We start from the raw sequence: 16,134 nt of genomic DNA on the forward strand, positions 1-16,134 counted from the left end.
CATGAAAACTTTTAGGCACAATGTTCTTTGAGTGAAAGGTAATGATTTTCAAGCCGTACATTTTAAAGACAAGGAGAGCAGGTACCAGAACGGAAGTCTGATTTTTAAATTGAAATCAAATTGCACATACACATACATGCACGTGTGCACACATGTATATGTGTACATACACGTGTGTGCATATATACACGTGCATAACTATATGTGCACATATACATACATGTGCACATACCCATGCATACATATACATGGACATATGCGTGCACACATACGGGTATGTGTGTTATGCATATACACATGCACACGTGTATATACGCATACACGTGCATGTGTACGCATACATATACACTGACGTGTGTACATATATGTGTGCACATACATACACAGGCATATGTATGTGCACACACACATATACATGTGTACACGGACATGCACATGTAAGCATATAAGCACATATACATATATACACATACACACATAAGCATATACTTGGGCACACGACCTATGAAGTATTGGTGTCAATGAGAAGAGCAGGTGCACTTGTGGGCACTGTCACTCTCAAGAGCCTTTCCTACGACAGTAGCCGCCCAGGGGCCCAATGGGCAGTACCTGAATGGACCCTTTTCTGCGTTGGCATGAAGAGTAAACAGTCCGCACTAAAAGCTCGTCAGTGGAGAAGATTAAGTAATTGTCTGTCCTGACATGGGATTCTAGAGGTTATATGTGCATGATGGGACATCTCAGAACTAGAGTATGAGCCCCTTTGGTCTCCTTTTTTTATTTTATTTTTTATTTTAATTTTTTTTGGCCGCGCTGTGCGGCTTGTGGGATCCTAGTTCCCTGACCAAGGAATCGAACCAGGGCTCTCACCAGTGAAAGCTTGGAGTCCCAACCACTGGACCGCCAGGGAATTCCCCTAGTCTCCTTTTTTTAAAGCCAAACGGGGGGGCAGGACAGGAGGAAGGACATTAAAAAGAACAAAGAGATAAGGAAATCCCTAACGTGGCTCCCTCTGGGGTGGGGGAAGGGGAACACTGGTGATCAGGTGGACTGCCAGGGTCTCAGAGTTACCACCTATCCTGTGCCAGACTATGTCCCTGTGTCCCACTGCTCGGGACACAAGAGGGGGAGACAAAATGGTCACAGGCAAAGCAGATTCTACCGAGATTTGAACTTGGATCTCTGGATTCAAAGTCCAGAGAGCTAACCATTACACCTTAGAACCATATGCCACTGTGTCCCTTTGCTGGCCACCCTTGGCCTAAGTGCCCCTGGGAAGGGACAAAAGGGGTCCACAGGTCCCACTGAGATTTCGACTCAGATCCCTGGACTCAGAGTCCAGAGTGCTAACCGTTACATCATAGAACTAGTTGCCACCCCTGGACACCAGGGTCCACAGGCCGACCTTGCCCCACAGCTGGGGACCCAAAAGCCAGATCTAGCAGGCAAAATGTAAGCTCATAGCAGAGGATGGTTTCGATCCATCGACCTCTGGGTTATGGGCCCAGCACGCTCCCGCTGCGCCACTCTGCTGTAATGTACTTCCCTCTGAGCCTGTCTGTAACAAGCCCTACAGCCTCCCTGGGGTACAGCCCAGAAGACAAAAGAAAAGGGGTGGGGGGAGGGCGTCTCCTGCAAGTGCCCTTTTAAGAATAAAGTGGATGTTTGCTCTCCCTCCCTCAACTTCTTACCCAGAGAAATCTCTGAATTCACGTCCTTTTCTGCTGTTTAAAAAAAGTCAAGAAACACAACCTTCAGCCCACAGTGTCTTTGGACAATGGTGGCAGGTTCTGTATTGCAGCGATGCTGGTTGGATTTCGGAAAAGAACAAAAGCAACGTTTCTCCCCATCATTTGAAAAAGACTCCTAATTTGTCCCAATTATCAATAAACTATCCTTTTAATTCGGCTTCTTCTCTTGACCTACTTCTTCCCCATGGCCAAGGAAGCTGTTTTATCCATACAAAACTGCTTAAAATTAAAGTGTTATGAAATCTTGCTGTTCAGCTTTATAATTTGAAGAAAAAATTAAAAATAACTTTGCATTTCAAAGAGGTAGAAACTATTCCCCCAAGAACATTCTGGATATAAATCCTTTGGGGGAAAAAAATCGCTGAATTTGTGCTGAACCGTTTCATGTAAAAAGTGTCCATAGAACTTGCCATTGCAGATAGTAGGGTGTCTCCTCTCTCAAGCCAACAGAATCATCAGGGAAAATAAACACAGAGACTGAAACTGCTGGAGTTCTATGGCCAGACTATGAACACCAGGACAGTCAAAGGACATGGAACTATTTCTCTTTTTTTTTAACTTTTTATTTTATATTGGAGTATAGTTGAATAACAATGTTGTGATAGTTTCAGGTGTACAGCAAAGTGATTCAGTTATACATGTATCTATTATTTTTTCAAATTCTTTTCCTATTTAGGTTGTTACATAATATTGAGCAGAGTTCCCTGTGCTATACGGTAGGTCCTTGTTGGTTATCCGTTTTAAACATAGCAGTGTGTACATGTCAGTCCCCAACTTCCTAACTATCCCTCCCCACCACCCTTCCCCACTGGTAACCATCAGTTCATTCTCTAAGTCTGTTTCTGTTTTATAAATAAGTTCATTTGTATCATTTTTCTTAGCTTCTGCAATATTTGTCTTTATCTGTCTGACTTACTTCACTCAGTGTGACAATCTCTAGGTCCATCCATGTTGCTGCAAATGAGATTATTTCATTCTTTTTAATGGCTGAGCAATATTCCATTGTATATATTTACCACATCTTCTTTACCCATTCATCTGCTGATGGACATTTAGGTTGCTTCCATTTCTTGGCTATTGTAAACACTGCTGCAATGAACACTGGGGTGCATGGAACTATTTCTACAAGCAGGGTTAAATGAAGCCACAGGCACGGTATGCAGTCCCACACTGGCCACAGCGCTGAGCCGTCAGAATCCCAAGGCCTGGAAGCTGGAGTTCCTGGACCCAGTGAGAACAGGAGCTGTGGCCTTCTTCCCTAGCAGGTTGTGGACCTTCAGCTAGGCAGGGAAGAACTGAGGAATACCCAGGCCTTCTCCCCGCTCCCCCAACCTCTAATCTCCTTACCAGTGCCTCTCATTGGCTGCAGCCACTCAGCTCTCTTGCCCTCCAGCTTCCTGTTGGTCTTAGGGAAGAGGAAGGTAGTGGTGGATCTAGAGGGGAAGCAGAAGACACCCAGAACTGCAGAACACAACTAGAATCCAGACGTACAACCACATTGCCAAGGGCTCTGAAGGGAGAGTGAAGATGAGGGAGGAACTTTAGCAAAGGCGTGAGCAAAGCTACCAGGCAGGGACTTCTACAACTTTAGTGACACATCCAGCACAAGGGGCACAAGGGGCAGCCCCTGGCTCAGAATATCAAGACAGACTGGCAGTTGCCTTGGGGGATAAGGCTCCCTGAAATGCACCCACAGGGCTGTACCGTGAGCCTGAATCTCCACCACCCGGGTCTAGGATATTGTCTGAGTCTGATAAATCTAGCCATATAGGTACACTGTGAGGCAAAAAGGTGGCCACTGGGAGAAGACAGGGGGAAGCCCTCTGGGCAGCACATCTCATCAATGCCTCAGGCAGGGCCTGAACAAAACCACATTGGAGGGTTGGGGTCAAAGCTCTTTGCCAGTGAGGTGTGGGGATGGACTTTTCTGAACGGGTCCAGAATTTGAGAGATTCATATTCCACACAAAAGCTCTTCCAAAGGTCTGTACTGTGGGAAAGGCTGAACCAGGTGGCCTAGGTAACCTGCAGATACCTGTCAGACTCCTTCTTCAGCCATCCTAGTGATGCTTGCTTAACCGTCGGACCGAACTGTGGGGACAGGGAAGCAGACTCTCCCACTAAGCCTGCCCTGCCTGACTCCCACGTACAAGTTTTAGTGGCCAACCCTAAATCCCAATATTGGCTGCGGGCAGAGCGGGCAGCCAGCCACCTGAGGGTGAGGCCACATCGGAACAGACTCTAATTCCGGACCTGGACTTATTTGCTTTCCATTCGGGCACCCCACTGTCATCGCGTCCTTCACAACACCGCTCCCAGCAAACCACGGGGCTTTACAATGACAGGTCTCTGCTCGTGGGAAAGGATTTCTCTTTTCAGTACCTCACCACCAGAGGCAGTGCCCTAGAAAGGCGCGTCAGCGCCTATTTGTTTCCTCATTTGTTTCCTCAGCACAGCTGAGAAGGGAGAGCGCAGGACCAAAGCGAAGGAGCGCTCCGTTCCCGCTGACAATTGTGCCCAATTGCTCGGGAGGAGGCCGCCCCGCTTTCCGCCTTAAGCCCCGTCGAACTCGGGGCCCCGGGCCCACTGCCAAGCGTGGCACCCGCTCCACTCGTCGCCGAAGGAGGCGACGGACGGCGGCCACGCGGCCCCAGACTCAGCCATGACCTCGCCAGGTCTCGGCGGAACCGGGTTCCTCCCTCTGCACGGCGTCGGCGGTCACGTGGGCGCGGTCACGTGGGAGGGCCGTCACGTGCCCTGCGTAAGTCCGCTTCAGGGGGCGGCGCTGCTGTCTACCCCTAGCGGTTGCGTACGTTTCGCATTTAGTGGCGTGGGTCAGGGACATTGGTGGCCGCGCTGGGGACAGGGCGAACTCCGGGCCTGCCCCCTCCATGGGGCCGCGCTGATTGATGCCCCTGCTGTGCAAACGCTGCGCGCTCCCGGTCGGGCCCCAGGTGCCCTGCTCCACGCAGGGCACAGGATGGGTGGGGTCTCCAGCTTGTGCAGTTTGGAGCTCCCTTTTTAAGAAGAATACGGAATTAGATACGAAGGTGAATGTTGATAAGAATAAGTAACCACAACAAACTGCAAATTATACACAGATGATTAATATCACAAACTTTAAACAGTTAAAACATTTCACTGGGACTACCTTGGTGGCGCGGTGGTTAAGAATCCACCCGCCAAGGCAGGGGACACGTGTTCGAGCCCTGCTTGGGGAAGATCCCACGTGCTGCGGAGCAACTAAGCCTGTGCGCCACAACTACTGAGCCTGAGCTCTAGAGCCTGTGAGTCACAACTACTGAGCCTGCGGGCCACAACTACTGAAGCCTGAACGCCTAGAGCCCGTGCTCTGCAATAAGAGAAGCCACTGCAATGAGAAGCCCGTGCACCGCAACGAAGAGTAGGCTCTGCCCGCCGCAACTAGAGAAAGCCCGCGCGCAGTGATGAAGACCCAACACAGCCAAAATAAAATAAAATACTTAATTAAAAAAATTTTTTTAAATAAAACATTTCACTAGTTAACTGCCTAACACACCTCATATTTTTTTCTTTTTTTTTTTTTCTTTTAGTTGCAGCATGCGGGATCTAGTTCCTTGACCAGGGATGGAACCCGGGCCCCCTGCATTGGGAGCGTGGAGTCTTAACCAATGGACCACCAGGGAAGTCTCAATTTTTTCTAAATTTTTTAATGCAGACCTTAATTACTCCTTCATATGGGAATGATTTGGTAATACTGTTTTTATATGGTAAATAGATAATTCAGTCTTTTCTTTAGCAGGGTTAATCAAATTTTGCTTTTTATTATTAATAGTTTAGAAAAGATTGTCCAGAGTTGCATTCTTTTGATGATGTTACATACTCTTTCAAGGTTGCCATCAGACTTGGCCAAACCTATCCTGTATGTCTGGAGGCAGGGAACCACCTCTAATCCGTGGTGGCCTCACAGTGACTTGTTAGGAGCTTTGTGTCATGTATTTCATGATTTGTGTTTCATGTCAGACCAGGAAGAAATGGAAAACACTTTCCATGTTTGCTTTCCTCATCTTCACAAATTGGATCGCATACGTTCTGTGTGTTTCCGACCTCCTTACAGAAGGAGCCTACTCTGTTTTTATGTGATTTGTGTGTGGCCCAAGTAAACATGTTCTTGTGCTTTGTGCAGTCTTCATGATTTTTGACAGTTCTAAAGACATCCACTGATGTGAAAGTCTGTCTGATGTAAGTGATGTCTGTCTTGTTGAAAACTACACAAGCAAAACAATACAGGCAATGTTTAGTCTTGGAATAGGCTAGTCAATATCCTGTAGCAGTTTTCCTGTTAAAAAATAACTTTCAAATGTTTTAAGAAGCATCTCTTTTGTCTGTTGTACCTTGATTCTTTGTAAATGGAATCATAATTTTGAACGAATGAATTTTTCATTAAACAGGGTTGGGGGAATTAGTGTTGATTCTAACAGGTTTAGTGAAGTAATCAATGAAGTAAAAAATCAGTGGGTGGGGCCACCTGCTGTGTCCGGCTGAGTGGACTGGTTGTGGTTTTCTTTTCTGTTATCATCATCTTCCTTCTGCTTTTTTTTCCTTCTGTTTTTTTTGTTTGTTTTTTGCTTCCTGTTTAGGAGTGTTCTGACTCTCATAATACCTTTCATCTCTGTGTTGTCATTTTCATTACCCATATTTTCTTAGATGTCATGATTCTTTCCCTTCATGATTTTGACCATTATCGTTCTTAGTTTCCATTGTGTTACATTTGTTTTGATATTTTGAAGTTTCTACCAGACTTTTTCTTTTGTTTTTGTTTTTCTTTTTTTTCCCCCGCCCTTCCAGTAAAATACTTCCTTCTGTTTGAATTTTGATATGATCAGTAATTCTTTAAAAGTATACAAAGTTAATCTGAATTTAAGGCAAGTACAAGTACAACTCAAATGCATTTTTTTATTGCCCCTATGTGTACTGAGCTCCATGACTATGAAATAAAATAACTGTACACCACATACAGTGATTTACAGGTGAATGTGTGAAGGAGTTCTATCACAGGAAAACACATTTCTTCAGGCCCTTTTGCTGTGTCATATGAAGGTTGAAATGAGTTCATACTGACGTTTCTAGCTCTAGTCCAGCTTCATGGTTTCCACATGGTTTCCTCCAGCCTTTCCTTGCTTCTCTGTAACTCACTCTCCAACATGAGAAATCTTCTTTGCCCACTTTTAAAAATTGTGGTATTTGATTTGTTAGAGGCAAGATCCCTGTCTTCTCATCTTTTTTTTTTTTAAAGATATGAGACAGTATTTTCCATATAGTTTTTTTTTCTTTTTTTTTTTTTATAAATTTATTTATTTATTTATGGCTGTGTTGGGTCTTCGTTTCTGTGCAAGGGGTTTTTCTAGCTGCGGTGAGCGGGGGCCACTCTTCATTGCGGTGCGCGGGCCTCTCACTGTCACGGCCTCTCTTGTTGCGGAGCACAGGCTCCAGATGCACAGGCTCAGTAGTTGTGGCTCACGGGCCTAGTTGCTTTGCGGCATGTGGGACCTTCCCAGACCAGGGCTCGAACCCGTGTCCCCTGCATTGGCAGGCAGACTCTCAACCACTGCACCACCAGGGAAGCCCTTCTCATCTTTTTATTTCCTAAATGAAGCACAGTGTCTCCTACAGATGTAGCTCTGCACCGATGTTGAATTGACATGTTTAGCTTTGATGTTTACCATCAGAATTCTCTACAAAATAGTTGCCTCAGCTTCCATGCTCATGTTCTGACTGCCTGCTTCCTCTCTATTTCTCATCCCTAACCCAGGGCCAGCAGGATGAGGCAAGGTTTTCGTCTTGGTCCTCCGTGCTTCACATAAGCTCAGAGAAGTTTTCTGCATGGGCCAATGGACAGTAAGTGATTGGAATAATCATTCACTCATTATGTCACTTTCCCAAACTTACTCTGCATCAGGCCAGTGCCAAGCCTAATCAGGAGCTCCAATTCCAGGCTCAGAGTCCTGTTGGGATAACATGTACGCAATGACTGTCCCAGACTGCAAGCTGGGAACCAGGTGGGTACCAAGCGGCTTCGAGGGAGGAGCAGTTCTCACGGCATGGCAGGTGGCCGGGGCGGCTGATGGAGGTGCCATGGGAGCCGGGTCTTGCATTTGGGTGTCTGGGTGAGCATGTGAGGGGAGGGGGACCCGGGGAAGGGGGCTGGCCATGTGTGAGGGAATGTGGGCTGCTGGTCCAGGTGAGGAGTGCTGAATCAAGGCTGCCTCCCCTCCCTGTCCTGATGAAGGCAGGGCCCAGGTCCCCTTTGCTCCCTGTGGGCCTGGGCATCCAGCACTGGGCCCAGCATGAAGCTGGAAATAGGAAATGTTTGATGAGTGGACAAGCTAGTGAATGAATGAATGAAAGAGTGAATGCATGAATGGGCGATGAGTAGCCCATGAGTCAAAGTTAGCCTGGAGGCTTAGAGCTCAGGAGATGGGAGGCCCAGAGATGCCCAGACAAATTCTGAGAAGCCACAGCCCAGGTTGGATGGGGCTGGGGCTGGGGGCCCTGAGTCCAGGCGATAGAAGTTCCTCTATTCAGAAATAGCCTTTAGCTATTGAATCCTTGTCTGTCCTACTGTCTGTGTTTTGCATGTTTTCCATGTGGGCTTTGGGGGACACTAACCTCAGCATAGAGATCCAGAAAGGTCACCTGGAGGAGACTTGGCTGGATGGCCGATGCCAAGGGCAACCGAAGATGGGTCTGCACGTGGCTGACTATGGGACACCAGTCACTACAAGGGGCACACGCCTCACACCTTCATCCCCCGCTCCCAGGCCATCCCTGGTGTTCTTCTCAAACTTAGGTAAATGTGACCTGTGGTCCAGTGGTAAAGAATCTGCCTTCCAATGCAGGGGACGTGGGTTCGATCCTTGGTCAGAGAACTAAGATCCCACATGCCGCAGGGCAACCAAGGCCACATGCGCAACTACTGAGCTGTCGTTCCTCAACTAGAGCCTGTGTGCCACAAGCTACAAAGCCCACGCGCCCTGGAGCCTGTGCCCCACAACTAAACTAGAGAAAAACCTGGACACCACAACTAGAGAGAAGCCCGCACACCACAACAAAGAGCCTGCATGCCTCAGCGAAGATCCCGAGTGCCACAACTAAGACCCGACGCAGCCAAAAATAAATAAATAAATAATAAATCTTTAAAAAAAATGTGGCCTAGAGCACAGAGGCACACAAGACAGCTGGAGCAGGGCCCCCCTGCCCCAGGGCACATTCTGAGGGCTGCCTTTCTGGGAGCATTGCCTTAACCCAGGAGGTAAGTACAGTAAATCCCCTACGTACGAATGAGTTCCATTCCAAGAGCACGTTCGTAAGTCCAGTTTGTTCATAAGTTGAACAGGTTAGCCTAGGTACCCAACTAACACAGTTGGCTATATAGTACTGTAGTGTAATAGGTTTATAATACTTTTCACACAATACATAAAAACAAAACACAAAAAATAGAACATTTTTAATCTTACAGTACAATAGAACAGCTGGCATACAGGGGCTGGCATTGAGTGAACAGGCAAGAAGAGTTACTGACTGGAGGAGGGAGAGGAGGTGGGAGATGGTAGAGCTGAAGGATCATCAGCAATTGGAGACAGAGGGCAAGCTGCAATTTCACTCACATTGATGGAATGCACTTTGGAATCTTTGAAAGTTTGCAACTTGAAGGTTCGTATTTAGGAGACTTACTGTACACATAGCCACATATGTAATGGCTTCTGTGACGTGTGAAGAACTATGCAGGGACACACCCAAGGACCCCCTTCCTGCCCCCAGGTGTACAGAGAGTGGGAACATGCCTCCCCCTGTTTCCAAAGCTCCGAAGGGAGGTCTTTGGAGAAGAGGTTTTGGTGGAAGAGGATTAGAAACACACTTTCAGGTCCAGTTAATATCAGCAAATTTAAGGGTATTCTCAGTATTTTCTTTTTTAAATTGGTATTATAAGATTTATCTCTGAAGCTCTCATTTTAAAAAAAAATTTATTATATTTATTCGGCTGGGTCAGGTCTTATTTGTGGCATGTGGGATCTTAGTTCTTTGACCAAGGATCAAACCCACGTCCCCTGCATTGGAAGGCAGATTCTTAACCACTGGACCACCAGGGAAGTCCCTGAAGCTCTAATTTTTTTAGAATGAAATTCAACTAGGAATGTGTGTATTATTCACCTATAAAACTCACTCTTTCCAAAAATCAGACAGGGTTTAAAACATTTTACCAATTTTTAACTTTTATGTGATCTAATTATGTTTTCCAACCTTAATTAAAATGTAATTTTAAATTGCAATTACAAAAGTGAGACATGCTTATTGTTTCTTATTATGGAAAAGGGTAGAATCCTAAGAAGTGGGAGTAGCTCATATGAGCAGCTGGGAGAGTGTTGTTCTGGGCCTTTCCTGGTGAACAGGTGGTAGATCAGCCCTGACCATGGGGCAAACATCACATCCCCATTACCACACCTGGGCAGATTCACCCCTTCATTTCTTTTTTCTTTTTTAATATTTATTTTTTTATTTATTCATTCATTCATTTATGCATGCTGCACCAGGTCTTAGTTGCAGCATGTGGGGTCTAGTTCCTGGACCTGGGATCGAACCCGGGTGCCCTGCATTGAGAGTGTGGAGTCTTACCCACTGGACCACGAGGGAATTCCTTTTTAAAAAAATATATATGTTATTTATTTATTTTGGCACCCCTTCATTTCTTTCTTTAATTTTTAAAATTAATTATTTATTTTAATTAATTAATTTATTTATTTTTGGCTGCATTGGGTCTTCGTTGCTGCACACGGGCTTTCTCTATTTGCGGCGAGCAGGGGCTACTCTTCATTGCGGTGCGCGGGCTTCTCGTTGCGGTGGCTTCTCTTGTTGCAGAGCACGGGCTCTAGAGCGCAGGCTCAGTAGTTGTGGCGCACGGGCTTAGTTGTTCCATGACATGTGGGATCTTCCCAGAACAGGGCTCGAACCCGTGTCCCCCACATTGGCAGGCGGATTCTTAACCACTGCGCAACAGGGAAGCCCTCATTTCTTTTTTTAAAAATTAATTTATTATTTATATATTTATTTGTGGCTGCGTTGGGTCTTCGTCGCTGCACGGGCTTTCTCTAGTTGCATAGAGTGGGGGCTACTCTTCTCTAGTTGCGTGGAGCAGGGGCTACTCTTCAGTGCAGTGTGCGGTCTTCTCATTGTGGTGGCTTCTCTTGTGTGGTTGTGGAGCACGGGCTCTAGGCACGCGGCTTCAGTAGTTGTGGAGCACAGGCTTAGTTGCCCCAAGGCATGTGGGATCTTCCCTGGGTGTCCCCTGCATTGGCAGGCAGATTCTTAACCACTGCGCCAGCAGGGAAGTCTTGGCACCTCTTCATTTCTTTTTTTTTTTTTTTTTTAAAGAAATTCACGTTCTTTTATTTATTTATTTATGACTGTGTTGAGTCTTCGTTTCTGTGCGAGGGCTTTCTCTAGTTGCGGCAAGTGGGGACCACTCTTCATCGCGGTGCGCGGGCCTCTCACTATCGCGGCCTCTCTTGTTGCGGAGCACAGGCTCCAGACGCGCAGGCTCAGTAATTGTGGCTCACAGGCCCAGTTGCTCCGCGGCATGTGGGATCTTCCCAGACCAGGGCTCGAACCCGTGTCCCCTGCATTGGCAGGCAGATTCTCAACCACTGCGCCACCAGGGAAGCCCCTTCATTTCTTTAATGTGTGGATGTCCTGGTAAATATTCAGCTGGCTGCCACTGATGTACGTTACAGTGCTGTGTAGATTTCTGTTTTGAACCCTGCAGGAATCAACCTAGCACAGCTGTGCTGGTAACTTGTAAATTCCTACACCTGGAACCTCCAAGTCTGAAGATACCACACTTCCAGCTTTGCTCTATTCGAATGACCTTTTTGTGGAAACTCAAAACACTTTCCACAAAATGCTTATATTAGGAGGCACCAAAGGGTGTGCCTGGGAGAGCCTGCACCAGCTCCCCGGAATCCGGGGAGGCACCCCTGTCCCGCTGCACCCATCCCGTACATCTGTTTCTCACTTGCCTGCTGAAGACACTCCGGTTGTTTCAGCTTTTGGTTATTACGAGTAAAGCTGCTATGAACATTCTTGGACAAGCAATTTTGCAGGTATCTGCTTTCTTTTCTCTTGGGTAAGTACCTATGAGTGCAATGGTTGCATCTACACATACGTGGTAGGGATGTGTGTGTGTGTGTGTGTGTGTGTGTGTGTGTGTGTTTGTAAGACTTTATGTAAGAAGCTGCCAGGCTTTCTTGCCGAGTGGTGGTACCAACTTTATATTCCCACCGACAGCGTACGAGAGTTCTTGTTGCTCCACATCATTGTCTGCACTTAGAAAGGTTGGTCTTACAAATTTTAGCCATTCTTCCGGTACCTCGTGGTTTTAATCTGCGTTTCCCTGATGACTAGTGATGCCAAACATCTCTCCATGTGTATATTGATCATTCACATGTCTTCTCTTGTGAAGTAGCTGTTCAAGCCTCTTGCCTATTTATTTTTTCATAACTCTAATTTTTTTTAAAATTTTATTTATTTTTGGCTGTGTTGGGTCTTTGTTTCTGTGCGAGGGCTTTCTCTAGTTGCGGCAAGTGGGGGCCACTCTTCATCGCGGTGCGCAGGCCTCTCACTATCGCGGCCTCTCTTGTTGCGGAGCACAGGCTCCAGACGTGCAGGCTCAGCAATTGTGGCTCACGGGCCTAGTCGCTCCACGGCATGTGGGATCTTCCCAGACCAGGGCTCGAACCCGTGTCCCCCGCATTGGCAGGCAGATTCTCAACCACTGTGCCACCAGGGAAGCCCCATAACTCTAATTTAAACAATTTTTTTCATTTTATGGTTTTCATGTTTGGGGTGCTGAGACCCAAAAGACAAGGATAGTTTCCTATGTTTTCTTTTTGGAAGCTTGATAGTTTCAGCTTTTACATAGAACTGTATGATCCATCTCAAATTAATTTTTCTGTATGGTGTAGGATACGGGTCAGAGTTCTCATTTGTGGTTGTTACAATTATTCAGATATCCAGTTATTCCAGCATTGTTTATTGAGTAGACTTCCTAAACCATATAATATGAGGTCTTTTGTGACTGGCTTCTTTTACTTAGCATAACGTTTTCAAAGTTTATCCATGTTGTAGCATGTATTACTATTTAAATTTTTGGTTTCAAGTAATTCTGCATTGTATAGATACACCACATTTTAAAAATTTTTAAAAATTAAAAAAATAATTAAAAAAATAATTTTTTTTCCCGGGCTTTCTCTAGTTGTGGTGAGCAGGGGCTACTCTTCGTTGCGCTGTGCAGGCTTCTCATTGCGGTGGCTTCTCTTGTTGCGGAGCACATGCTCTACGCACACGGGCTTCAGTAGTTGTGGTGCGTGGGCTCAGTAGTTGTGGCACACAGGCTTAGTTGCTCTGCGGCGTGTGGGATCTTCCCGGACCAGGGCTCGAACCCCGTGTCCCCTGCATTGGCAGGCGGATTCTTATTCACTGCACCACCAGGGAAGTCCCCATATACCACACTTTATTTGTCCATTTTTCAGTTGATGGACATTTTAGTTGTTTTGACTTTTTGGCCATTATGAATAATTCTGTTATGAACATTCATGTACAGTTTTCTGTATGGGCATACTTTTTCATTTCTCTTGGGTATATGTCTAGAAGTAGAATTGCAGGGTCATGTGGTAGCTCTGTGTTTAACCTTTTGAGGAACTGTCAGACCATTCTTCAAAGTGGCTGCATCATTGTATGTTCTTACCGTAAACAATGTATGAGAGTTCCAGAAGGGTCTTAAATGGAGCTTCTGCCTGTGTGAGGTTGAAGTACCACCCTCCTGGCACATGCATGTGTTCACTAACCTGGGAGCTCTCTGAACCCCATAGTTTAGAAACTTTTATGGAAGTTTCATCATATAGTCATGATTATTAACTCAATCTCCAGCCCCTCTCCCAGAGGATGGGGATGGGGCTAAAACTTCCACTTCTAACCCTGGCTCGGTCTTTCTGGTGACCAGCCCCCATCCAGGAGCCCACCCAGAGTTGCCTCATTAGAACAAAAGATGCTCCTATCACCCAGGAAATTCCAAGGGATTTAGGAGCTCTGTGTCAGGAACCAGGGGCACAGGCCAGGTATATATTATGTCACACTGCCCTTTCCCTATTGAGTAACTTCAGCACCTCTGTTGAAAATCAATTGATTCTATATGTGGAGGTCTATTTCTGGACTTTTTATTGTGTTCTACTGATTTGTCTACTCTTACACCAGTAGCACACAATTTTAATTAGTATAGTTTTATGTTGATTTGATTACTATAGCTATACTGTATTTGATTAGCTTTTCATTAAAGGCTGAATTAGAGAAGGCATCTTATATTCACTTGGTTATTACAGCTTTATTTTAATTTATATTAATATAGCTGTAAATCCTTCAAACTTAGTTCTTCTTTTTCAAGATCATTTTGATCCTTTGCACTTCCATATGAATATTAGAATCAGCTTGTAAATTCCTACAAGCAAGCTAGCTGGGGATTTGATTGGGATGATATTGACTCTATAGATCAATTGGGCCATATAACCAACTTAGCAAATCAATATTCAAGAATACATTACTTTTGTTTAATGATGTATACCAATATAGTTAACCAACCAATCAGGATGAACTCCACGTTGGCAGGTACTTTTCCACATATAGCATGCCAGTGAAAAAACGGTATTTGTAATTATGATCATGGGCACCGTGAGATCATGAAATGCCTCCTGAATTGTCAAGAAAAGTCACGTCAGTAAGGTTTTGATGTCAGGTTGTTCTGACTGTATCACAACTATTTGAAACTTCACAGTCATATGATAAATTTTTTAAAATTTATTTTATTGAAGTATAGTTGATTTACAATGTTGTGTTAATTTCTGCTGTACAGCAAAGTGATTCAGTTATACATATATACATTCTTTTTCTTATTCTTTTCCATTATGGTTTATCACAGGACATGGAATATAGTTCCCCGTGCTATACAGTAGGACCTTGTTGTTTATCCATTATATATATAATAGTTTGCATCTGCTGACCTCAAACTTCCAACCCTTCCTTCCCCACTCCTCCCTCCCCGTTGGCAACCACAAGTCTGTTCTCTATGTCTGTGACTCTGTTTGTTTCGTAGATAAGTTCATTTGTGTCATATTTTAGATTTAGCATATAAGTGATATCATCATATGATAAATTTGGATTTCTTTATCAAGTGGACCTCAATTCAGCTCCGTGGTTTGACAAATATATGAAATACCTACTACCTGCCAGCTCTATGATGCTGAGGTAGGAACACAGGAACAGCCATATTCCTGCCTCAGAGCCGAGGATGTGTGATCAAATGTAACATTTCATTCGTCTCAGAATCCTGGGTAGCAAAAAGTTTATGATACTATGACTTATTTACTCCGTGGTATTTGTGTTTTCTGTAAAGAGAACCAGAAATGTGAAATTTATCTTTTATCCAAGATAATACCTTTTGAATTTCCAGTACTGATTACCAGCAGGGCCATACTTTAATGAACATACCTTATATTTCCTCTGAAAGCTTGGCCAAAATTAGAATATTTGTCTCCTCTCTGTACATTTTTTTTCCATGCAATTCAAAGTGCTGCTTCCATCTTGTCAAAATGGATAGGGTACCCACAGCCAAGGACAGAGCTGAAAGCAGCACCTGGCAGCCCAGTCAGATGGATAGAGCTGCATGATTTCCTGAGGCAGCTGGGCGCTGAACGCCTGTCTCTGAGAGTGGCAGCTCAAAGTTTGCAGTAATAGAGTCAGGGAGACAAGACATACACCACACACTAGTGAAAAGTAACAGTATGGAAAGTAAGTAACAATGCAAGGTAGGCAGTATGTTACTAAGTGTCACAGAACACACAAGTTAGGAAGTCCGGGGCCCTGGAGAACCTAGCAGAGTTGCTGCAGCACTGGAATACTTTGTGCAGGGAGAGGGAATTGGATAGGTGGGAGGAGAGTGCTGAGTGCAGGCAGCTGATATACAGGTCCTCCATGCCACCTGGGTGCAGTGGGAAGAAATGGGGAAAGTTGGGCAGGAGCTGGACAGGGAGGAAACACAGACTGTTGGGTCTGGCTTCCATCTGGTGTCTAACCATGAGCTTCTGAAGGTTTTTTACTAGGAAAAGTTATGAAACCTGGTGTTACATTCTCAAGATCACAGGACTTCTCATCACAAGTTGTTCTCATCACATATTATTTTGTTAAATGACACCAGTTGCAGTGCTGGAGTTTACTCTGAATTTTTGTTTCTTAGAGTATCAAAATTCATGATTATTATATCATCAATATGCACCCTCTTTATTGTGAGTGGCACACAGGAA

At 45.1% G+C, this 16,134-nt stretch overlaps 1 non-coding gene across 1 annotated transcript; it reads right to left on the minus strand.

Moving 5' to 3' along the window:
- Positions 1 to 1,461: 1,461 nt before the first annotated feature.
- Positions 1,462 to 1,533, minus strand: TRNAM-CAU (transfer RNA methionine (anticodon CAU)). Its single transcript has one exon. It is a non-coding gene; the product is annotated as a tRNA-Met (tRNA).
- Positions 1,534 to 16,134: the final 14,601 nt, after the last annotated feature.

Source organism: Balaenoptera ricei, chromosome 20, assembly GCF_028023285.1.
Source record: "Balaenoptera ricei isolate mBalRic1 chromosome 20, mBalRic1.hap2, whole genome shotgun sequence".
NCBI lineage: Eukaryota > Metazoa > Chordata > Mammalia > Artiodactyla > Balaenopteridae > Balaenoptera > Balaenoptera ricei.